The 24716-nt window shown below is 35.9% G+C and overlaps 2 non-coding genes across 2 annotated transcripts; one reads left to right on the top strand and one right to left on the bottom strand.

Annotated features, from left to right (window-relative positions):
- Window positions 1–7751: 7751 nt before the first annotated feature.
- TRNAA-UGC (transfer RNA alanine (anticodon UGC)) lies at window positions 7752–7824 on the bottom strand. The gene has a single exon. It is a non-coding gene; the product is annotated as a tRNA-Ala (tRNA).
- Window positions 7825–7960: 136 nt separating this feature from the next.
- Window positions 7961–8032, top strand: TRNAT-UGU (transfer RNA threonine (anticodon UGU)). The gene has a single exon. It is a non-coding gene; the product is annotated as a tRNA-Thr (tRNA).
- The last annotated feature ends 16684 nt before the right edge of the window (window positions 8033–24716 follow it).

Here is a 24716-nt window from a genome sequence, read left to right as displayed (position 1 = left end):
TGGCTTATTGATTGCATTACTTCTTTCAATTCTGTTTATACTGGTATATCGATTGGTGTATGAATGTTTTGTTAAGGATAAAATCTTTTATTCTGGTATAACACTGATTCACCCCCCACCCCCCCCCCCCCTCAGTGTTATTGGTTTCCAACAACATCAACCATCATGGAGCAAAATCGAGCATCTACAACATAGCGAGCACACATCAAACCAAAGGACAATCGAATCAAGGAAATTGAGTTTGCACTTGTGATTGTTTGCATTATTTGTGTCTTTAATTTACTTTTAGCATCCTTATCTTGAGTGTTTGGTTAATTTGTGTTTGCTTTATTGTTAGTTTAAATGTTTTAATCTTCTTAGTCTTGCACTCACAATTTTATGCATACAATGTGTACCAAGAAGAATTGTCTTTTTAGAGGTAATTTTGAAACTGAATGAGACAAATAAGATACATTTGAGAGGTCAAAAGAAGGGTTCCTTATTCCCAACTTCAATCAAGGTTGTAGATTTCACCACTATAAATAAGGATAGTCTTGAAAGGATATATTCAATCTTGCAAGCATATAGGATGAGGTATGAGCCCCCAAGGGACTTTGATATAGAGGATTCCATATCCTACATCACGGTTTTGAGGGAGAGACCTCCTATGGCCCATGTATTGATGTTTGAAGGAGATGTCATAAAAAATTACACCACAATAGAAGAGGTTTATGATAAAATAAGAAAATGGAATACAACCATGAGAGCTGAGGAGATGAGAAAAGTAGATAATCCAAAATTCCCTAGACTTTTTGTAGATTATTAGAATCCATTCATAAAGATTCAAAGATTATCAGAGCATGCTAATTCTTTGATCCCCAAAAAGATAGTTAGTAAAGACAATTAGCCCATGCTTTTTGAAATCGAAGAGGGAAAAGCTAAATAAGTACATGGTAAGAAGCCAAGAGTAATTGACTTAGAGAAGGACAAGTGTAAAAGTATTAAATTTTTGATATTGAGGAGGAGTCTTAGGTTGTTATTGAGCTTGAAATTCAAGAGATTTTGAGAATTTGAAGATAGTAAGAGATCACACCAATGATATATGAGAATTAACATGTAACTAGTTTCTTGATGATGACAAATTTGCGTAAACTCAAGAGTTCACATATTTTGTTATTCAATTGAAAAATGATGAATATCAAAGATTGGTTGCATAGGAAAGTAACAATGCATGACCTTTGGAGTGAAAAAAATATTGGGTTGTAGATGTTAATTAAATTCAATCTCAAAGTTGATAACATTACACTTGAGGAGGAGGGGAAATTTGTAAAGGAAAGTGGAGTTCTTTTATTATTACATTGGGATCATTCTAATACTCTGGAATTTAATACAATAAAGTAACAAGAGAAGCCAATGTACACTTCAAAGGAGCAAGTGGAAAAATATTTTTTGGGTTCCATCTTTAGTCCACAATATGAGACTTTGGTGATGTGGGCCTTCACTCCTAATACCAACAAGCCAAATATAACTCAAAATATTGAGGATTTGAGGGGGAGTGAACTAGTGAAAAGAGTTTCAAACATTCCTACTTCAGAAGCAACCACTTTAGTAGTCAAAACTGCTCTATTTAGTAAGGATACTATAGACAAGCTTCAAACAGATCATAAAGCTTTGAACAAGGAATGCATGCAACTTGTAATTGAGAATAATGATTTGAAAGCATAAATTTCATGTTAAGTACTCTAGTGTAATTTTGTCTGCTCTCTCATCTTCAACTCAAGTGTTCTCATTTGATAGGGAAGAATTACTGACATAGATCAAAGATTTGAAGGATCAAATTGAAGAAGTGAAAAGAAGCCAAGTGAAAATTGTAAACAAGATGGTCACTAATTTGATTAACAATAGGTTAACCAAGATAAATGAAAAAGTGTATGATGCTTACAAGGGATATTGTGACCTAACATATGCATTGATCAAGCATGATTTGAATGTTGAAAACTTGAGACCAATAAGAGAGAGATGTCTTTCTAGGACTCAAGAATCAAAGATATGATCAAATCATCAAGGTATGATCCATACAGCTAGTGGAGCTTCATGCAGTCATTGATAATGTTATATTGTTGGAGCATATAGTGTCACATACAATGAAGGTTGACAAATAATTAAAAGAGAACTAAAGGAAATTGTTCTTGAATGGATTGCAAAGTGATACCTTAATTATGTGGGTCCAAAGTTGATATCTTTAGTTTTCTCTAATGGAAATGTGAGTATGGGTCAATTGAATTCAATTCTTGATGAAATACATACTTTTGAGGTGCTATATGATAGTTATTAGAGAGACTCTAGAGCAATCTTAGATGAAATGTATGTGAAGCATAATGACAATATTGTCAAGATCCAAGAATTTTAATTTCCAGGAGATAGAACATTTGGAGCTTCAGAAGACAAATATGAAGAATAGATGCACATGTGTCTTTTTCAATCAACCATCAAATTTGAGTTAGACTAAATCAGTTTTGTAGATGACCCGATTCTAACACTTCCCCTATAGCAGAATCAACTCTTGATTTTTGGTGTTCAAAATATTTTTCTATTTCTAGAAATAGAAGAAAGTTAGCCTTCCTCATCTTCAGTGCATCAAGGCAACCTTAATTTCTCCTTTTCCTATTTTCGAGTTTTTTTTTCTTATCTTTGTAAATTTTGATATGCTATCTTTTTGGGCATAATTTATAAATGATTATCAAATGAAAATATTTAGAAGTGTACAATTATCTTTTAGCTTGTTTTCTCCATTGTTCTCTTAAAAGGGAATCCCAAGACATTGTATTTCAACCTTTAAAAATTTAGGAGAGATTAGACATTTTGTATAGTGTCATATAAGGGGTTTATAGTAGAAGGATATAGCTTGAGCATTTTTCATGTATGTAAAACAAGTTCAAAATCTGAATAGTGAAAGCTTCAATCAATTTTGATATAATTGTTTCCACTATATTGTATCTACAACTTTTGAAATATAATGGGGCAAGTTTCATATGTTTCATCTTTGTGGTTTATTCATGGTGTATGTTTAGTTTGTTGCTTCTTTTTAAGGAAAACATAAAATTTGCTTTGAGTTTAACATAAGGGTGTGGATGTAGTATTGAGGATCTAAAAAAAGAATTACATCAAAAATTATAAAGGGAAATTTGGTGTAAGGCATCAATTTTGTGATCCCACAAATTTTGAGTATATTTGTTAAACTACTATGAAAGTTAAGTTATAATATGACTCTATAATCCTAATAAGGCATTAGTCTAAAGGTTTGAGTCTTTCAAATCAAAGTTAAATCTAAAACAAAAATAAAATTTGTGTTCATGTTTTTAGTTGGTTACGTTAGGGTTTTATATTCTCATAGTAAGAAAAGTAATTAATTCAAGATAATAGCCAAGCATAGATTAAATATAACACTTTCTTGGTTCAAAATGAGAGAATATTTATGTTATACAATACCATACAACTTGTTGAATCGGGATTAGAAGGTATTGTTATAGGGCTACCCTACTTAGTCTTGTAGAACCAAAAGTGCAGAAGGATCTAGCCTTAGGATTAATCCTTGTTCATTGGCAACTGATCTAAAGTCTTTGAGAATAAGAAGTGGGTAACCTTTAGAGGGTTTTAGAGAAATCAGTTGGAAAAAAACAACAATTTATAGGTTTTTATCTATCCTATAGATTTTAACAAAACTCTCACTATGAAAACATGTAAAAACTTGTCCTCTAGACCAATCTTCACTCTTGTATTGCAAAAAAAAGATATAGCTCTAGAATGACCCATGGTTCGTACACAAAATAAAAAATAATAAAAAGAAAAGCAAAATCAAAATCTCTAGCACACAAAGTGCTCAACACATACACATAAAAAATATTACAACATTGTATTAGAAATAATAATTGTATGAAATGGTATGAAACCATCAAACTATCACCATGCAAAACTTCAACATTGAAATTAAAACCTTCAATATTGCCTTCTATACTAATCACCACTGTCACACCATAATATTGAATGTTCACATTCGACACCAATGACACACAAAATAAAATAACACAATCGTAAATAAAATTTTAGCTCTAAACCAACCCAATACCTACACAAAATTTAAAAAAAGGGGCAAAACTTATATTCCATATAATGCTCAATGCACCAAAAAAAAAAATGTTTACAACATTGAAATGGACAAATAACTATATAAAACTAAACTAAATTGATAAAGCTCCAATAGTTAAATGTAAACCTTCAAACTTGCCATCTAGGGCAACCATCTCTAGTGCACCAAAAGATTACAAAGTTTGCACTTGATGCCAATGACACATAAAACAAAATAACATAACCATAAATAGACATAGGAAAACTCTCTATAATCCTAATAAGGCTTTAGCCTAAAGTTTTGAGTCTTTCAAATCAAAGTTAAATCTAAATCAAAAATAAAATTTATGTTCATGTTTTCAGTTAGTTAAGTTAGGGTTTTATATTCTCATAGTAAGAAAAGTAATTAATTCAAGATAATAGTCAAGCAATAGATTAAATATAACACTTTCTTGGTTCAAAATGTGAGAATATTTATGTTATAGAATACAATACAACTTGTTGAATCGGGATTAGAAGGTATTGTTATAGGGCTACCCTACTTGGTCTTGTAGAACCAAAAGTACAAAAGGATCTAATATTAGGATTAATCCTTGTTCATTGGCAACTGATCTAAAGTCTTTGAGAATAAGAAGTGGGTAACCTTTAGAGGGTTTTAGAGCAATTAGCTAGAAAAAACCAACAATTTATAGGTTTTCATCTATCCTATAGATTTTAACAAAACTCTCACTATGAAAACATGTAAAAACTTGTCCTCTAGACCAATCTTCACTCTTGTATTGCAAAAGAAGGACTTATAGCTCTAGAATGACCCATGGTTCCTACAAAAAATAAAAAATAATAAAAAGAAAAGCAAAATCAAAATCTCTAGCACGCAAAGTGCTCAACACATACACATAAAAAAATATTTACAACATTGTATTAGAAATAATAATTGTATGAAATGGTATGAAATCATCAAACTATCACCATGCAAAACTTCAACATTGAAATTAAAAACTTGAATATTGCTTGCTATACTAATCACCACTGCCACACCATAAAGTTTGAATGTTCACATTCGACACCAATGACACACAAAACAAAATAACACAATCGTAAATAAAATTTTAGCTCTAGACCAACCCAATACCTACACAAAATTTTAAAAAAGGGGCAAAACTTATATTCCATATAATGCTCAATGCACCCAAAAAATATGTTTTCAACATTGAAATGGACAAATAACTATATAAAATAAAACTAAATTGATAAAGCTCGAATAGTTAAATGTAAACCTTCCAACTTGCCATCTAGGGCAACCACCTCTAGTGCACCAAAAGATTACAAAGTTTGCACTTGACACCAATGACACATAAAACAAAATAACATAACCATAAATAACATAGGAAAACTCTCTCATAAAGAGCCAAACAACATAGGATTAAACATAAACTAGACATAAATACTTGTAGATATGATCACACCACTTGAAGAAAATGCATCGTTGGCTAGCAATATTAGTCTCTTGGGTGCCTTCACATTTCGCATTCATATCTATCAACATATTGCAAACTACGATATATGATATGAAAAGTAACTTAAATAAAAATATTGAAATTTTGAGTTGACCCCCAACCAAGTTGCCACCAACAAGGACAAACATAAGCATTATAAGGCACTTAAATTTTTTACATGATGATATATATTACAAAATATTTTTATTTTTTGGTTTATGTCATTTGATTGGCTCTTGTTTTTTTGTTCATATTTTTCTTAATAAAAGTTATGTTTCACCGACTATAAAAATTAGTATAGACTAACAATCAAGTCAATAACTAACAATATAAAGAAAATAAATAAATTGATAACAACATAATATAAACTTCACAAAACCTCTTTAATTTTTATCTTTACATATATTCCAAAAATATTAATGCATCAAAGGGTTGTAGCTTAATAGGTTCAACATAAATGGTGAGTGTGATCGTAAGTTCTTTGATTATGCCATCCACCAAGTTTTAAATCACAAAAGGTATGATATAAAAGATGAAGCTAAGATTCCATTGCAAGTGATTTTAACAAAATGAATACCCCTTGCTATTTAACTCTTAATTAAAAAAACATCAACGTAAGATAGTGCTCATATATCATTAATAAAATAATTTCATAAATGATATAGAATCTTTTATAAATAATAAATTAATATTCTAAATGACCTTAAGACTAATAATGATGCAATTTCACTCTACTTATTTTTAAATCCTTTCCATCTTGACCTAACATGAGGAAAGCACACCATTGTAGTCATGTGAAGTTTCATTGAATTTAAGAAGAGGAACACAAATTTTATTGTAATTTGTTTGTAAGAAATATTTTAGTGTTTAATTTTAGCATATTATGGAAAGTAGAATGGTCAATGCTGATCAAGCAAAATGTCATGAAAAATACCGAGTATTAATTAGGAAGGGACAAAAGTTTATGGTTGACTTGTTTTAATTGTTATATTAAAAATAATAATAATAATAATATATGCATAAATAATTCGTTTTATATGCACCTCAATGTGGTATGATTCTTGGTAGCATTGGTCAAAGCTATAAATATGATCATTGGCTTTATATATAATGCATTTCTCTTGGAAAATAATGTTCATTATGGAAGGTTTGTCAATGATGTTATGGTATTTGTAGGACAAGTTAATATTAGGATATTTATTATTAATGTTTTGTAGTTTTCAAATGTGGTCTTTTATATTGAGAATTCATTTTCTTTATAGTCATTTTATGGGATTTTTTATTTTCTTTATTCAAATTGTAATATTTGTGTTCAAGAAATTTTTATACAATTATTAGGGAAGTGTACCACAAGTTATTTCAATTAATTTCGTATATCCATAGACTCTTAACGATACATTAGATTTCGACGATTTTGTTTTGGGTGTCTTCGTATGTGACTTAACTGCTTATAACTATTGTTCTGACTTATGGGTAGTAATGATGCATGCTATGAGATCTATTTTGCATGCAAGGGTCAAAAAGTACACATTTCAAAGCATCACCCAAGCCTACTTATAAATGCCCCAATAACCAAGCACTTAAAATTGTCAATAGTTATGCACAAATGATCTTTTGTAGTTGTTCACAAATACTCTAATTGTGATCTTGAAGAACAAAAACGGCAAATTTCCTTCAAAATATTACAAGTCTAATCCAAGGTCTATGGAATGTTACAGAAGCCTACTTAAAAATGCCCCAATAACCAAGCACCTAAAATTGTCAATAGTTATGCACAAATGATCTTGTAGTTGTTCACAAATGCTCTAATGGTGATCTTGAAGAACAAAAACCACAAATTTCTTTCAAAATATTACTAGTCTAATTCTATGGTACTAATTAGATAAAAACACCGATCCAAGCTCTATGGAATGCTACAGACCTGCAAATTTGAGACCAAGGTTTACATGATCTGGTACTAATTAGATTAAAACACAAAATGCAAATGGTAATGCACAAACCCGGAATCGAAACCAAGTCTGTACCGTGGCAGTGGCAGATTACTATTCTACCACTGTACCACTGGTGCCTACATAAGACAAACCAGATGGAGTAGAGAGAAAACGAAAGAGGGAAAAATCTTAAAAAGAACAGAAAAATAAATTCACGCAATGGAGATGCAGGGTATCGAACCCCGTACCTCTCGCATGCAAAGCGAGCGCTCTACCATGTGAGCTACATCCCCTACGTTGTGATATTTTTTATATATGACTAAATTATAAAGTGCAGCGTTGTGGGCATCCTTATGTCCTGTTTCAAGATTCCCTGGTTTATTGTGCTCTGCTAGAACATAGAAACGATAAATCGCATTTTTCAAAACAGCCTTTATAGCTCAGTGGTAGAGCGTCAGTCTTGTAAACTGAAGGTCCGCAGTTCGATCCTGCGTGGAGGCAAAGGTGACTTGATTCTGGTTGATTTTTTTGCAATGCTGGGTTAAGTATGTCTATATGTTGAGGATATCAATAACATTTTAAATTTTTGCACTTATTCTATTCTATTGTTTTTTAATAGATTTATAGCATTGGTTGAGGAATTTTTTGGCTAATTACTTATTTATCCACTTTTTTTTAATATATTTATATCATTATATCAATGGTTAAGGTTTTTTTGGTTAATTACTTATTCACCCATCCTTTGTTTGTGTCTTGAGATAACCTTCATTCATCTACTAAGTCTTCTAGTGTGTTTTCATGTTTCATTGACTCATATTCGTTTTTCTTTCAAATCAAGATGAGTTGCTTTCATTCCTTTATGTCTTTAAGTCTTCATGGATTTTTTTTTTTCATTTCTATACTTTCATCGTGATAATTATATCCCTTAAATATGATGGGTGATGATAATGTAACCCAACCTTCTAGCAATGGTACTTTGTTTACTCAAACAATTTAGTTTCCAACATTCCTTATTCAAAAAATTTATTGGTTTTGTATATTTGGTGTATAATTCCCAATTCTAAAGGAGTTTTCAATCATATAAAGTGATTTCTAAAGAATAGGCATCAAAGTCATTAGTTGGCACAGTTGTGGGGAGGATGGCTTCACGCGCGTGGGAGGTTGCAGGGTTCGAGCTAGGGCATCCGAGCCCTAGCTCATGATTGTTTGTTCTTTGTTTGTGCGCTATAGGGAGGGCAGTGTGGGTTTTTGCAAGGAGGGGCAAATCCTTTTGCTAGCGCGGCCGATGTTGGTGGTTGCGTGGTGGTTCGTGGGTGGAGTGCTTGTGCAAGGTGCGACAAGGGTTTGGTTTAGCAACAAATTTGTGGGGAGCCTATCGGGTGAGGGGGGATTTGGCTCATACTTTCTTGTGGTGGTTTTTGGGAGGGGTTAGTTAGTGGTGCTTGCTGGGGTGGGAGATTTCCTTGCCCACTTTTGTTAGGGGTGTGGTTTTGGTGATGGGTGCGATGTCTATCGTTGGAGGTAATGCCTCGGGGGTATCACCTGACATGGATTTTCGAGCAGCACTGGGCTCAAAATCCCCGTCCCAAGGTACTAAGACCTTCGTTAATAATCTTTTTGTTCCAAATTCGGGTATAGCTAGTGCAAGTTGTTGGAATCCAATAACACTGAGGGGGGGGGGGGGGGGGGTGAATCAATGTTATACCGGGAAGTCCAATTTTAGCGGTATTAAAACATGCATACACCAACCAGTATACTGGTACATACATAATTGAAAGAAGTAAAACAACCAATAAGCCAATCACATAAATGAGAAACATAACACACATAATTATATTTGAAAAACCTCAAAGAGGAAGAACCACAGTGGGATTTGTGACCCACAATATCAATCCCCTGGCCATATGAAGAGATATTACAAAATATAAGGGGGTTTGCACTTGCAGGAAGGTTTGCAGCCTAGAGCGCACTGCTCATCACAAAAGGAGCCTCACTGACAACATATAAATCGAGACTACAATCCAGAGAAGTGTTGAATTGCTAAGATAACATATTCTATGCCAGAATGTAGTTCCGGTTTAAGCTCTGTTTATTCTGGTCTGAAACCCTAAACCCTTTGCCGGAATAACCCTTACAAAAATATCCTTACATACATGATCTCTCTGATGTATTTCACATCATATTACACATATCCATCACCACATATATATCAAAATGATCTAATCCGACTGACCTATATACCGTATACAACTTATCATGCCTTATGTTGGATTACAAAGATATTTACAATATCAAATTACATGTCAGCTAGATAACATAAATACATGAATAGCAAAAACAATTGCTGATGCCGGATCCAAGATATGTCAGCCTCCAATACCGATAACCTTATTCTTAACCATGTTGGCTTGTATTGTCGGTAACCAAAGAAATCCTTCTATCCTGCTGGTGTCAGTGCCAGTGTAGTGTCTGTGAAATGCTTGCCGATACACAATTGAACCAAAACATGAAGCCAGAACAAGATACCATGTTGCCATCAATGACAACATAGTGAAACCAACCAATTGAGCATCAATTGCCAACACAAGTATGTCCAATGGTTCTCGAATTTCAAAGATCAATGGTTGTCTTGAGAGATGCAAAGAGAGGCTGAGATTGGTAATTCCGTCTTAGATGATAGCTGAAGATGTTGAATAATTTTCAAAACACTTGCTATACTAAATTTTTTGGGGGATGAGGGTTTCTCTGCAATTTCTAGAGAATTTGGCTCAGAGGACTTGGGCGGTGGAGGGGGAAATGGATATTATGTTGTTGGCAAATAATTATTTCATGGTCACATTTAATTGCATGGATGACTGCAATAGGATCTTCGAGGGAGGCCCATATTTTTATAATTAGGTGGGGTTGTTCATCAAACCTTAGCATGCGATATTTAACCCTTCAAAGGAGCTTCTGAATCGTGTCCCGCTGTGGGTTCGATTACCTCGATTTTCAGTGGAATGTTGTTGGGAGGATGTGTTGCGCATGCTAGCTTCGTTGCTTGGGAAGCCTGTTGGATCTTCTACGCAAACCCTAGGGAGAAAGGTAATGACTTTTGCTCGTATCTGTGTTGAAATTGATCTTAGTAAGCCTTTTTCAGATGCTATAGATATGTGTGTGAGTTCTTACTCTTGGGTGCAACAATTGGATTATGAAACTCTTCCTTTTTCGTTGTTGGTTGTGTCATGAATACAGGCACCTGCAACATAGATTTCCTAGATCCAAGCTCGTGGAGCCACAACCTTCACAACCCCCTCGCCACCCCTCTATGGTTGATAAGGGGAAGGATATTGTACAGTGTGAGGTTGAGGGTGCTGACGGTTTTGTTCATGTCAAATCTTGCGCCCATAACCGAGGTAAAAAAAGGACATTTAGGGAAAGGTAGGAGGAGGACACTTTTAACAGATTCAAAGCTCTGGATGATCTAAGCCAGCATGAAGTGAACCCAGGCTTGATGAACCTGGAGCAAAGGGTGGTGGGCTCTATTCATGAGGGCCATATTTCAGGTGTTTCCTTGGATATGAAGGGAGATGGGACTTTGCAAATGGATACGGATCAGCAATTAGAAGTTCCAGAAGTGCTTGCTCCTTCAGCTGATGTTCCAAAAGGGGGCAAGGATTCTCCACAACTCGGGCGTACGACAGTATCGGATGCGTCGAAAATCAACAAACCCTCTTCTCAGCCGGGCCTTATGTAAAAGGACCTAAAGAAAGGTGGGGCAGAGAAAGCAATTAAAGCTAGTAGGAAGAAGGATTTGGAGAAAAATAAGTTAATGGGTGAATCTTTGGTGGAGTTAGGGTCAATATAAACTCTGGATTCACTTTTTTTGAATCCCTCGAAATGATTATTCTATCATGGAATGTAAGGGACTTGAATAGCGGCCCTAGACAAAAAGCTATTCATGATTTGATCAGAAGTCAAGGTCCTGATGTTCTTTTTCTTCAAGAGACGAAGCTTTCAGTGGAGTCTATGTCTAGTTTAGCGTCTAAGTTGTGGAGGAATGGGGAGTGTCAGTGCATTGGTGCCATTGGATCATCTAGGGGTGTGGATTGCTTATGGAATCCGAGGAAGATAAACCCTATGGTTTGGATGTCTTCTAAATATTCTATGTCAATGATTGCTTCTAGTTTTGAGATGGGGGAGATTATCATTTTCTCAAAAATCTATGCGCCTATCGATTTTAAGGGTAAGCAGTTGTTGTGGTCCCATATCAGATTTGTTCGTAGTATGACACCCCTTCACCCATGGATTATGGCAAGAGATTTTAATGCTATCTCTGAGTTGATTGAGAAGTGGGGTGGGGGGGGGGTAATGCGAGATTGGAACCCTCAGCTCTACTTCTTCGAGAAAGCATGGATACTCTGAATTTAGTGGATATCAAGCCTAGGAATGGTCGATTTACCTGGAACAACCACAGGGTTGGGGAGCATTGTATTGCTGAGAGATTGGATTGGTTTCTGGTTTCATGCTACTAGGTGGGTGGTAATTGGTCTTTGTGTTCAGATTTTTTGGATTGGAGAGGTTGAGATCATTGGCCTATCAAGATTTCCATCAATTCTACTCAAATGCCTCGTAGTCCTTTGTTCAGGTTCCAACTCATGTGGTTGCATGACCCTTCTTTGTATGAATATGTGGTTGAATGGTGGAGGTGTGGTAGACCTGCTTTTGGTATGACTATGTACACCTTTGCCAAGCAGCTTCAATTTGTGAAGTATCAACTCAAGCGACGGAATAGACAGTGTGTTGGAAATGTTTTTCATGCAAAGGTGCTGGCTCAAGAAGAGTTGGATAGGATTACAAGAGTTATAAGAGATAATGGAGTGATAGAGGATTTTCTTTAGGAGGAGATGCAAACGGTGACTGTCTTGGAGGAGTGGGAGGTAAGGGAGGAAGCGTATTGGAAGCAAAAGGCACAGATAGAGTGACTTCAAGAAGGGGATAAAATACTGCTTTCTTCTTCAATTCTGTGAAGGCTAGAAGACATGAAAGCTCCATCCCAATTATGGTGAATGATAGGGGGAGCAACTTTCCTCTGTTTCTGATATATCAGGTGAGGCTGTGCAGTACTTTGCCTCTCTCTTTAGGGAGGATTCTCTTGGGGGGTCACCTGAGGAGGCCTAGGTTCTCTCTTGTTTTCCTTCTTTGGTTTCTAGAGAAATGAATGAAAATATTATGAAGGACATCATTCTTGAGGAACTAGAAGAGACTGTTTTTTCAGATGAAGAAAGAGAAAGCTCCTAGCCCAGATGGCTTTCTGATTGAATTTATTCAAGAATTTTGGAACATTATTAAGGTGGATCTTTTGGCAGTGGTTCAAGAGTCTCAGAAGAATAAACAAATGCTACGAGCTTTAAATTCTACTTTTCTTGCACTTGTTCCTAAGCGAGAGAGGGCAAATAGATTAAGTTAGTTTCGCCCCATTTCTTTGTGTAATGTGATCTATAAAATCATCTCCGAGCTTATCGCAAATAGATTGAAGAAGGGGCTTAAGGAGCTGATTTCAAAGGAACATAGTGGTTTTGTGGCAGTAAGGCAAATTTTGGATGTGATTGTCATCGCAACAAAGACTATTACACAATGTAGTTCAAATTTCAAGGTGAAATTTTTCAAGAATTATAAGATTTTAAAAGTTTTTGTTTTTGTTAGTTAATTCATGATAACAATTAAATTTAAATTTTTATACAGGATAGGATATAACGAGTCTGCAATACACTTCAAATCACAATTTTAAATAATATGGTCAATTATGAAGCAAAAATAAGCTTCTTGTGAAAAGTTATGAAATACTCTTCATTATGAAAAATGGAATGTATGTTAGTAAATTTCCTAAGGTAGAAACATTAATGAAAATATATGATCAAAGTGAAAGGTTAGAAAATCATGAGTTTGGCCAAATGCTAACATGCCACCAAGCAAAGTGAAATGGAAAAATATTTATTCGAAAGATTTTTTAGATTTTGAAATTTCACTTTCAGCTAAGAAGAATTGAATTGAGGGCTTAAAAGAATGAATTTTTCTTGACTTTGTAATTTTTTTAATGAGTAGATTTCAAATTTTAAAAATTCTTTAATTGGTCAACATAATGACTCATCAATTATTAAAATGATCGGAAATAATTTTCTCATGAAACTTACAAGTTTTGAAACTATAGTTTCCTTTGAATCAACATCAAATCAACAGTATTGAAAATTTTGAAACCTAAGTTTTTGCAAATATTAAAAAGTTTTAAAACTTAAGTGAAGGTTGCCAAGCTCTGCTTTTTGAAAAAAAAGTATTAAGTGAAAGTTTAAAGGTTAAAAAACTTATATTATGACAATTTTAAAACTTGTTTTATTGTCAATTATAGAGGTTTTGAAACTTTCTTTATGAATGATGAAGTAGAATGCAAGGAAAGGAATGTAGTCTTGTGACACACTATATTATAGACAAAATGAATATCCATTGAGACACAACATTGTTTTATTGAATGGGTTCTGGAAGCTTCAAAGATATGCACAAAATATAATTTGTCAAAACAATTATTTATTTGCTTCCACAATGAAAGGTTACCAGTTGTATTTGGTTTGTTAAATATGAATTAGAGTTGTCAAGAATCTTTGAGCATGTTTTGATTGTTAAACTATATCTAAGTTCATTCTTAATGTTGTGGCACAAGAGACTATTTTTTGATATATGAATTACTCCCATCATTTTTAACATATGCCAATCAGTCATCTTGTACTAGGGGATCTTGTTTGTGCAAAGACTATTGTAGCTTTATTGGTTGTATTAGAGATTATTGATTCAAGTTATGTTACTCCTATTTTGACTAGCTCAATTTCAAACTTTTACGTCAAATCTCTTATTTGGTCAATCGATAACGTGTATCTCACTAGTATCTTTAGAATTGGTGAGCATATAAGCATAGTCAAAAGCCATCATATTGGAGCCTTATTATGAGTCACTTGATTTGGGTTCCATCTTCATAATTCATTAATTTTCCCTAAAACATCCAAGTCCTCTTGGTTAAGGTAAAATTGATGATGTCAAGCCCAATGTCAACTGCTAGATTGAAAACATCCTGTGTATCGTTCTAGTTGTACTTGGAACCAACAATATGCATTAGCATAAAACATGAAAACAATTAAATATTGAAAATTATGAAGTTCGGAAAAATTTAATGACAAAATATTTTACCATTCAAAAGTTAAGGAATTTTCCTCTTTTGTGACATTAAAGGTTGATCAAGGAATTTGCTATTAAGCATATGAAAATAATTTCAATATTTTCAAAAATATTAATTATTTTCATTAAATGAAAGTTCTTCTAAGAGGTTTGTCAACCATATCAAATTAAGATTTGAACTTTATACACACATTATAATGCTACTATATTAATCATTCAAAACTCCAAAACCTTCTCTAATACTACTATAATATCTCATTAAAATCTCCAAAATCCTCACTAATGCTACCTCACTCTTTAATACTCCAAAACCTTCACTAATACTACTATGCTACCTAATTCAAAAAGCCTAACCTTCTAACATTAAAAAAGCAGCAAAATCCCGTAAGTACTTGTGAGAGAAATTGTAAATGCTATGCCAGCAAGTGAACTGTCATGCAAATTGGCTTTGAGAGCTCTTAAATTTTTTCAAGAAAATGCTCACAGCAGTGCCAAACTCTATAACCTCTACCAATATATCTCCAGTTGTATCCACTATGGGAGCTTTTGAAGAGGATTATGGACATCCATTAAAGCATGAAGGGATGCGCTTTGATAATGTAAACTGCATCAATTCTCCAAATCTTTGCCAGTGTCCTCCAATCATGCAGGAATCAAGTGAAGCCACATACAATGCATATGAACTGTTTGACAAAATCCCTCAAAGAAATGTCATTGACAGTGCAAAATGTGCAAATGGATTTGTTGAAAAAGCTCTAGAAATTTGAACGAATGCAGTTGAAATATAGCATGCAAAATGTGGAATCATAGACCAAGCACCTGAATTGTTTGACAGAATGCCATAAAGAGATCTCATCTCATAGAACATAATAGCTATGCATAGATATAATACATGTTTTTATTGAAAAGGCTTTAGAAACTGTTGAGAAAATGCAATCGGCTGGTGTAAAACCCAAATCCCATTTCTCTCTCTCTTTACGTGCGACCAGTAAAGTAAGATTTCTCAGATGTAGTTGCAATTCCCCTTCTGTGCGCAGACACATGCTGAGACCATAAACAGAGCATGCCAATTATTTGACAAAAAGCATAAGAGAAAAACAGTCGCTTTAACATTCATTGTCAAATATTATAGTTAGCTGATAGAATGCACCTCAAGAGAAATCATCTCACGGAATAAAATGATGGCAGGTTTGCACGAGATAGATTTGTTAAATAAAGTTTCAGAGACTTCCATGTTTTCTCTCCTTGCGTAGCCTATCGAACCATATACAACGCTTGTAAAGTGTTTGACAGTTTGTCTTGAAGATATTTCATCTCAATGGGATTTAATGAATGTTGGATATGCACAAATTGATTTGTTGAAACAAATTCAGTAACTTTCAAGCAAATGCAACCTTTGCTATCTGCACCAATATTGGAGATTGTGAACAAGGTATGGACAACTATTAAAGCATAAAAAAATAGATGAATTTTGTTAGATGTCAATGTTGGGAATGTGAAGCCTAACGGTCGTATGATCATTCACTTTCTCAACTCCTTGTTTCATAGCTGAATATGAATGCATAAATAGATGTGTACCGTTCATGTATTGTATAACGATTAATAGAAGTTATTCCCTACTTTCCTGTGGATGTAACCAGTTATAGTGAACCACATAATTCTCTGTGTAGTGTGTTTGTTCTCTAATTTTCTTTCTGCTGTTTCGTGTTGATTATATGTTTTTCTCTGCTTGTTTACATTAACAATTGGTATCAGAGCCGTGGTTGGATTGAGCAGAGATGGAAGAAGAAAAAGAAGGTGAAATTTGGGAGATGGATAATGGTTTTATGTTCCGTGCTTCTCCATACTTCAAGTATGTTTTAATGGGAATAACTAATTTTGTAGTTTCAGATAATGAAGCTGATTTAGTCATCGAAAAATTTCTTGACAATAATGAAACGCCGTATACATTGGTAGGATGGCTGGAAAAAATGATGAGAATTCAGCTGAAAAAGAAAGGTATGAAGAAGCAGAGGGTGATCATGAGGACGCTGAGATGAGTGATGATGAATTTGATGAAGATGTGAATGAGGCATACGATGCCGAGGACTGGGTGGATGACTAGGACAACCATGTTGTGAGGCTGAAGGAGGAGAATCTGTGGCTCATGGAGCAATTGTTTTTTATGGAATAGGAAATGGAGGATTTGTGTCATCGAATGATGAATTTGGAAAACACTAATGAACGTTTTGGCGAGAAACCATGTGATGACATGTCTGATGATGTTGGTCTTGGTAAGGTTTCAGATGAGACTGTTCTATTTGAGAATAAAGACGCCCAGAATGGTGAAGCTCTAATGGAGCCTATTGATAAGGAGGACTATAATTTTCCCAGAAACTTGAATTCTGAGAATACGGTGTCCGAGGTAATGATGGCGCTGGCGGTGCTGGGAAGGCCGCTGGACAACATTTCCTTAGATTTAGTGACAGCTGTGAAGGCAGGGAGGGTTCCTACTGTTATCACCAATCGCTATGTTGATTTGGATAAATCGCCGTTCTCTCACTAGTTTCTGTAGTTTGGTGGATTCAAGGAAAGATTACTAGCTGACAATCTATTTCTTTCGAAGGTTGCCATGGAATGTGGTGTTCTGTTCCAGGTGGAATACGGACCGGAAGCCTTGCCAGGGGAGCATCTTACTCTATAGGAAGTAGAAAAGGATGCAGAAAAGAGGCATGGTGCCGAGGAGTCTATAGAAGAAGGAGCGACTAGATGCATTGAGCTCTTCTACAATCCTTTTGCAGTGTTGTCTTGGGGAAACGTGGATGTATGGAAGCCATGGGACATTATGGAAGACCAAGATACTCTACTTCTGCGGGTGGACATGTCCGAACTTGGCAAAGATAATGTCAGGGTTTATGTGAAAGAGAATTCGTTGGTGATCAAAAGGAAAATGGATTGAGATTTTCTAAAGCAGTTGATCAAGGATTACAATGACGAGATGAGGCACGAGAGTGCCCACAATGAGTGTGCAATTGATGAGGACGAGATGCTGAGAGTGCTGTGCAATGTGGTAGTGATGAATAAAGAGAAGAAGATGGTAGATACAAATAGTGGGTTTCCAAAAAATTGGGAAGGGATTACAGTTTGGGCTCTGAATGAGAGACATCTTTGTTTGCCCAATGTTAAAGTTGGTGTCGGAAAAACTGTGCTTATTATGGAACTTATTAACAAAGTTGCCAGGGCCCATGTTTGTTTTTCTTTATTTTGTAGTTGAGAAGGCAATGATTTATATAGAGATATGGTTGAGGAATTTGATGTTTTTGGTCTGCTTCTACTAATAGAGATACTAACTAAGAAGGCTCCAAACCAAGCATCTCTTAATGACAAAGGCATCGATCTCCCAATATGGGTATAGTCTATGGTGAGGGAAGAATGGACAACAAAAGTGTTTGATGTTGAGGTACCAGAACATTGAAGAAGATATGGTCCAATTGCATCAAATTGTTGATTCCAACTTGGCATGGAGAAGACTAATCTAGATTTTCTTTGAATGGAGTTTGGCGAAGTTAAAATCTTTGATGGGCTTGGTTGTAATGTGAGATTAGAACTGGAAATGCAAGGGATGTCACAGTGCATGGCTATACCGGTTGGCCTTCAAGGGAGGAGATTGTTGGGAATTTGAAGCCCAACGATTACATGACCATTCACCTTCTCAACTCTTCATTTCATAGCCAAATATGAATGCATATATAGATGTGTACAGTCCATGTATTTTATAACAATTAGTAGTTCCCGTATGTAGCCAGTTATGATGAACCATGTAATTCCCTGTGTAGTGTGTTTGTTCTCTATTTTTCTTTTTGTTGTTTTGTGTTGATTATATGTTTTTCTCTTTAAATTATTAGTCAAAGCATAAAGGAATTAATTTTTTTTCTCATATAATGCAAAACGAGAAGCATGGACAATGCATAGATTGTTTAGCAGTATGCCTCAAAGACATGTTATCTCATGGAATGCAATAATTGCATGAATGAGTAGGGGCATATAATGAGGCATGTGTACCATTGTATAGAATAAATTTGAATCAAAATGAATGTGTGGAAAATGAAGTTGTTGAAGAGACTTTAGAAATCCATAAGAAAATACAACCAACAAATTGTCAATAGAGAAAGAATTATGCAAAGTTAAAGAAATTAGCATGACAAATGAGGGCAAACAAGGTATTTTTAGATTGAAGGCATCTACTTAATGTGGTGGAAAAGCAGGAAAATAATTTTTTATGGACCATCATAGTAAAAAGGTAGAAATTGCATTTGGTTTATTTGCATCAATTTAAACAAGGATGGTGTAGTTATGGAGATTAATGATGGTAACAAATGAGATAATCTAAAAATGTACAAATGACATAAAATTTGCATTCTATCAGATATTCAACCCACCAAAGTATAAAAAGAAGGATTTTTTTTGTCAAAGGTTATAGCTGTAATTGTTTTGTTGCGAATGTATGCAAATTGCATGATCATAGGCAACGTGAAGCGTTGAGCATAGTGATGAATACTAAGAGGGGGGGGGGTGAATTAGTATGCCAAAAATCTTTGCACTAAAACACTTACACAGTCTAAAGATAAACTGGTAAAGCAGTCTGACAATCAAACTGGTTACTACACATACAAACCAAAATGCGAATAAAACATTCACCCACAAAAGCAATACAACCATAACACAAGATATTTTGACGTGGAAACCCAACTGGGAAAAACCACGGTGAGATGGAACTCACAAGTCACTATCTGCAGAATAGAAACCAGACCGGTTAAGGTTTTACAATGTTCTTCACTAGAACAGATCCTGTTAGGAATCTCAATCTCTGTTAAGAGATAAGTCTGATTAAAGACTACCTTGTTAGAGGATTTTAGATTCACATGTGTGAACCACCTTGTTAGAGGATTTTACAAAGGCTTTGAGGCCTACCCGGTTAAGGGCTATAGACTTGTCAAAGATATGAGTAATCAACAAGTGTTTGATATATCTACTAGCACAAATTGCTTGGTTAGATCCAGTATTGCTCACAGCTAATGCATTCCAGCATTACTTCAGTCTCCTCTATCTCTCTCTCAGTTACAACTCAATCTTCTCTGATAAGATCGCTCTCCACTTCCACCTTAAACCCTAGCTCAACATAAACCCTTTTCGCAACTTCTTCAAAAACTTAAAAACCCTAGACATGATGTCCTTTTAAAGGAATCTGATTTCATGTCGGTCCAATAGGATTACATTACAATTTCCTAGGTTTAGTGAATCTAGACATACTCAGTAACACGACACAAGAATCACCGTCAATGTGTCGGCACCGTCAAACAATCGGTGGATTGGTTACTCATCACAAAATGCCGGTTGGTAACTTATCACAGAGTATTACCGGTTTATACAAAATGCCGGTTGCCGGTTTGACAAAAATGAAGACTGGTAAGAATGTGTTGTGCCGCTTTGCTTCCTCGTACTGCTTGTGATTTGCGAACTGCTTGGGGTCGACATCCCGCTTCAGACCGGGAAACACATTCTGCAAAATCACTACTAGTCTAAAGACTAGAGTACAACATACCGGTTGGAACAAATACCGGTTGAGCATGAGCTCATACATATAAAGGGGATCTCAATACAAGTGTGTGTCCATCAATGACAATCACAACATAAACATAAAAAATGCCAACAATCTCCCCCTTTGGCATTGATTGCAACACTTAGGAAAATAAAATTTTGACATCTAAGTGTTTTACAACAAAAACTTGTCATTAACAAAATTGCTCCCCCTAAGCATATACACTATCCCTTAATCAACAGAGTGTATAGCAATTTTGCATTCAGAGCATAATCATCAGAGCATATAGCATATATCACAACATATATCAAATTTTGAAAACAGATACTTCTCCCTCTGATATACTTCTCCCCCTGATATATCAAAATTTCAAAATTTTAAGACCATCAAAATTTTAAAACCATATACTTCTCCCCCTTTGCCAACAATGACAAAGTACTACTGCAAAGACCTGTTTCCATATATATATAAAAGAGTTTATGACAATAATGAATAATATTTGTCAAAAACCGCTTTATAGTCCTGCAAAAATTGTTTCATGGAGAGAGACCAGGACTCAAGTAGGGAGGTCGCCACTTCCTTCTCTGTCTGCATTTGTGATACCTGTTCTTCCATGGCATCTATTGTGCTCAGTTCTTGGGTGACTGTCAGTGCATCCAGGTTCAGATAGCATTTCTAGAGAATTCGCAGTCGTGGAAGTAATACCAGTTGTAGCTCCTGCAAATCCCTAGACCTTGTGTTGATCTCTTGCTCTATCTTGGCTGACTAGATCTGGAACCGGTGAACGGTTTGCCCATATGCTGCAAAGGAGTCGTAAGGAGTCTTGAATGTGCTTAAGTAGGACTGTAAGTCCGTTTGAAGTTGTTGCTTCTTGGCTAGCACATCGTCACAGAACATATGAGGTTGACAGATTTTGCTGAGTAGCAAGTTTCCCTCATCCAAGGCACTCCTTATGTCCTTTTGATCCTTTAACAGTTCAGTCCTAAGCTCATTCAGTTTCTTCACTAGAGCAACATTAAGAGCCTTTTGGTGCTCTTTCTTTACATTGGCCTCTGCTGCTTCTTCTAGACCCTGCACCTGATCATCCACTAAAGTACACAGAAGTTTGAGTTGTGCTAGTGATGAATCAGTGTCAGGAAGATTAGTACCGGGGATTAAACCGGTAAGTGTGTCTACAGCTGCCTGAATGATGTCCTATTCCTTTTTCCTATGAATGATCTCAGGGTGCTCTTGAGCAACCTTGATGTTCTGCATAAGCTCTGACTCGCTTGTAGATTGGAGATCGATAGGACGAGAGAGATCAATCGGTGAGGGTTGACTTCCAGTTGCCTTCGAAGTCTCCACCTGAGATCTTTTTGCTGCTTCACGTTCCTTGGCTTCTTCAGCTTTCTTCTTTTCCTCTTCTCTTCTCTTCTCTTCTTCCTTGTCTTCTTCTGCCTTTTTCTTCTCCTCTGCTCTCCTCTTTTGCTCTTCCTTTTCTTCTTCTTCCCTCTTCTTCTTCTCTTCCTCTTCCTTTTTCTTCTTTTCTTCCTCTTCCTTCTTCCCCTTTTCTTCTTCTTCCTTCTTCCTCTTTTCTTCTTCTTCCTTCTTCTTCTTTTCTTCCTTGTCCTCTTCTTCTTTCTTTTTCCTTTCTTCTTCTTTCTTCTTCTTCTCTTCATCTTTTCTTTTCTCCTCTTCCTCTTTTCTTTTTCTCTTCCTCCTTTTTTTGTTTCTCATCTTCCTCCTTCTTCTTTTTCTCTTCCTGATCTTTTGCCGCTTGTTGTGTGTCACCAGCTTGTTCACCACCCTGATCGGTCTGTTGCCCTTGTTCAGTTCCCTTAGATGGTATGTCCTGAGTGACATCTTCTATATCCAGGGCATCAACATCTATGGTGTCGATTGGTTCCTCCACCAGGTTTCCTTCCTCATCAAAAACTTCATTTGGTTTGGAAATAACCGGTTCATTTTCTGCTTGGAGGTTGGCCATTCGAGCTTTGTGAGAGCTGATAGCATGGGCCATGTGTTGATGTGTATCCTTTTCTACATCATCAATTCTCCCTTCCAACAACCAGAGTCTTCTTCTCCTTGTGAAGAAGAGACCTTTATTTTGATCTAATACATCAAATAATTCTGAATTTGAGAGTTCGGGGAAGTAATGTGCAAAAAATTTCTCCCTAATCTCTTGTTCCTTTTCAATGGCAATGCGCCATTTGTTATCCAATGCTTTAAATAATGAATCCGGTGTCTGAGATTTAATCTTTGATGGTGACCAGTCATTTTTGCATAAATAAAGAATGATTTCCTGCAGTACTTCATCTTTTTCTTCACTATTGAATTCATCATAATAATCAATTAAATCATGAAGTAACTTTCTCCTAATATTCTTTACTGTTTTTTGACAATGTGTCAAAGGTTTGTAAGAGGAGATATCTATATTTACTGGTGCGGATGTTGTCGGTTCATTCTTCTTCACCTTCTTGGTCTGTCTAGCCTTCTTTGGCTATTCATCAGACTCAGTTTCTTCGGAGTCCGGTTCATTTGCCTTAGTCTTCCTCTTTCTTTCGAAGACTTTTGTCGGTGTTACCTCCGGTTTGTTCTTTGCCTGTGACCGCTTGGTCACTCTTGGAGTCTCAGTGGTAGCTGGTGCTGATGCTACAGGCACTGCCTTAGCTTTCTTAGCTGCCGGTTCTTTTCCCTTCTTTACCGATGCTTCTTCAACCAGTGCGATCCTCTCCAAGTAGGTTCTGGTTCGCTTCGCCTTTAGATCAAGAGGCGAGGCAATAAGGGTTGAAGCATACCCTTCCAGCATGTCAAACATGACCTCATAGCCCATAGGCTCCACTTCCTCCATTCTAGGCTCAACAACCTCCATTAGACATTTGTCCACCTGAATAGTGAAACAGATGTCATCTTCATACTTCTTCACTATGTCACCTGAGATTCGTACCCTCTGACTCATCTTTCTTCTGAACTCATCAAAGTATTTGTTCAATATCTCAGGGTAGCCGGTTCCAATAGCCTGCACACTTTCCTTTATCTGCTTGGTTACCGGTTGGTCAGGGGACCACTGGACATCTCCTACACTCGGAAAGTAGCCTTGGAAATAGAAAAACAACCCTACCAGTAGTTGTCCAAACTTAAATCTCAGTGAATTGTCCTTTTTGATTGTCTTGAGATTTAACAGGAGTTGCCTCTGCATACCAGTGCATAAGTCAAATGATTTATCCTCTATAATCATCCGGTAAGCGACATTTACCGCTACAGTAGATACAAAATTAATCCTGCTGGCTGAGAATGTTCTGTAGCCTATCACCATGCAGGCGTATTTTACTAGTTCATCCTTGATAGGATTAATTGTCATACCTCGTGAATCACTTGTCGAATCGGTGAGCTTGGTCATTTCCATTTTGCTTACCGTTCTCAGGGCTGACACTTCCCCTGTGTTGCAGAAACCAGTGACTGCATGAATTGCCTCAGGCGTGATATCATGCGTTCTTTCCAAGTACATCTTGTCACTATGGACTCTGCTCAAGATGATCCTGATGTGATCCTCTGTGAAGTCTTCCAGGAAATATACGACATTATGGAGTTTCTTCTTCTCTAAGATACTGAACTCCGGTTTGATCCTTTTGTCCTTTCCACAAAACAGACCTAATTGAGTATGAATGGCTAAGGACCCTAGGTCTTCTATCTTGCAATCAATATAGTCTGAAATTCCTTCTTCGACTATGACTCCAGCTGGAACTTGTGACAAAGCATTATATTTGCCCTTCCTTTGAATAAAACTTTCTGACTCAATAGATGTGCTTGAACTGGTATGAGATGCGGAAGCCATTGAAGAGTATTTCAAGAACACGAAAAATACCTTTCTAACGCGAAATTAGGGCTTCCTGATTCTGCTTTACGTCGCTCTCTGTCGGATGCCAAATCACTGCTTTGAGTTCTCCACTACCGCTTGCAAACTAGATTTGAATCTCTTTCAAAGCTATCCAATTTCTTGAAATCTAAGCTCAAATCGCCTTTCCTTCGCTCTGCACTTGAAAACTTTTCTTCGCTCGAAAAACAGATAGTGAGAAATGATTTGAAAATTGCATTTATACATGTCTCTCACCTACCATCATTAATGCTCCTATATTAGGGTGTAAACCCTAATTTGCCTTTTTACCGTTTCCGGTCTTCTGCCAAACGACAGGTGTAGCATACTGGTTAAGGTCTTTTACTGGTGTTAACCAGGGGTTCGAAAGCATTTTGCCATTTGCCCCCCCTAAGCCTTTGAGGCTTAGTTTACCGGTTCCGATATTTCCACACTAGGTGTAGAAACCGGTTCCTCCTCCAATAATATTGGTTTCTTCTTCCATGTTTTCTTCATGTCTCCTTTAACTTTTTCAACATCTATTTCTCCTTCCTGAGTGATCGGTATATCAT

The sequence above is a fragment of the Cryptomeria japonica genome, chromosome 5, assembly GCF_030272615.1.
Source record: "Cryptomeria japonica chromosome 5, Sugi_1.0, whole genome shotgun sequence".
Lineage (NCBI taxonomy): Eukaryota > Viridiplantae > Streptophyta > Pinopsida > Cupressales > Cupressaceae > Cryptomeria > Cryptomeria japonica.
The sequence above is the reverse complement of the archived record's forward strand: the minus strand, read 5'-3'. Positions and strand labels throughout refer to the sequence as shown.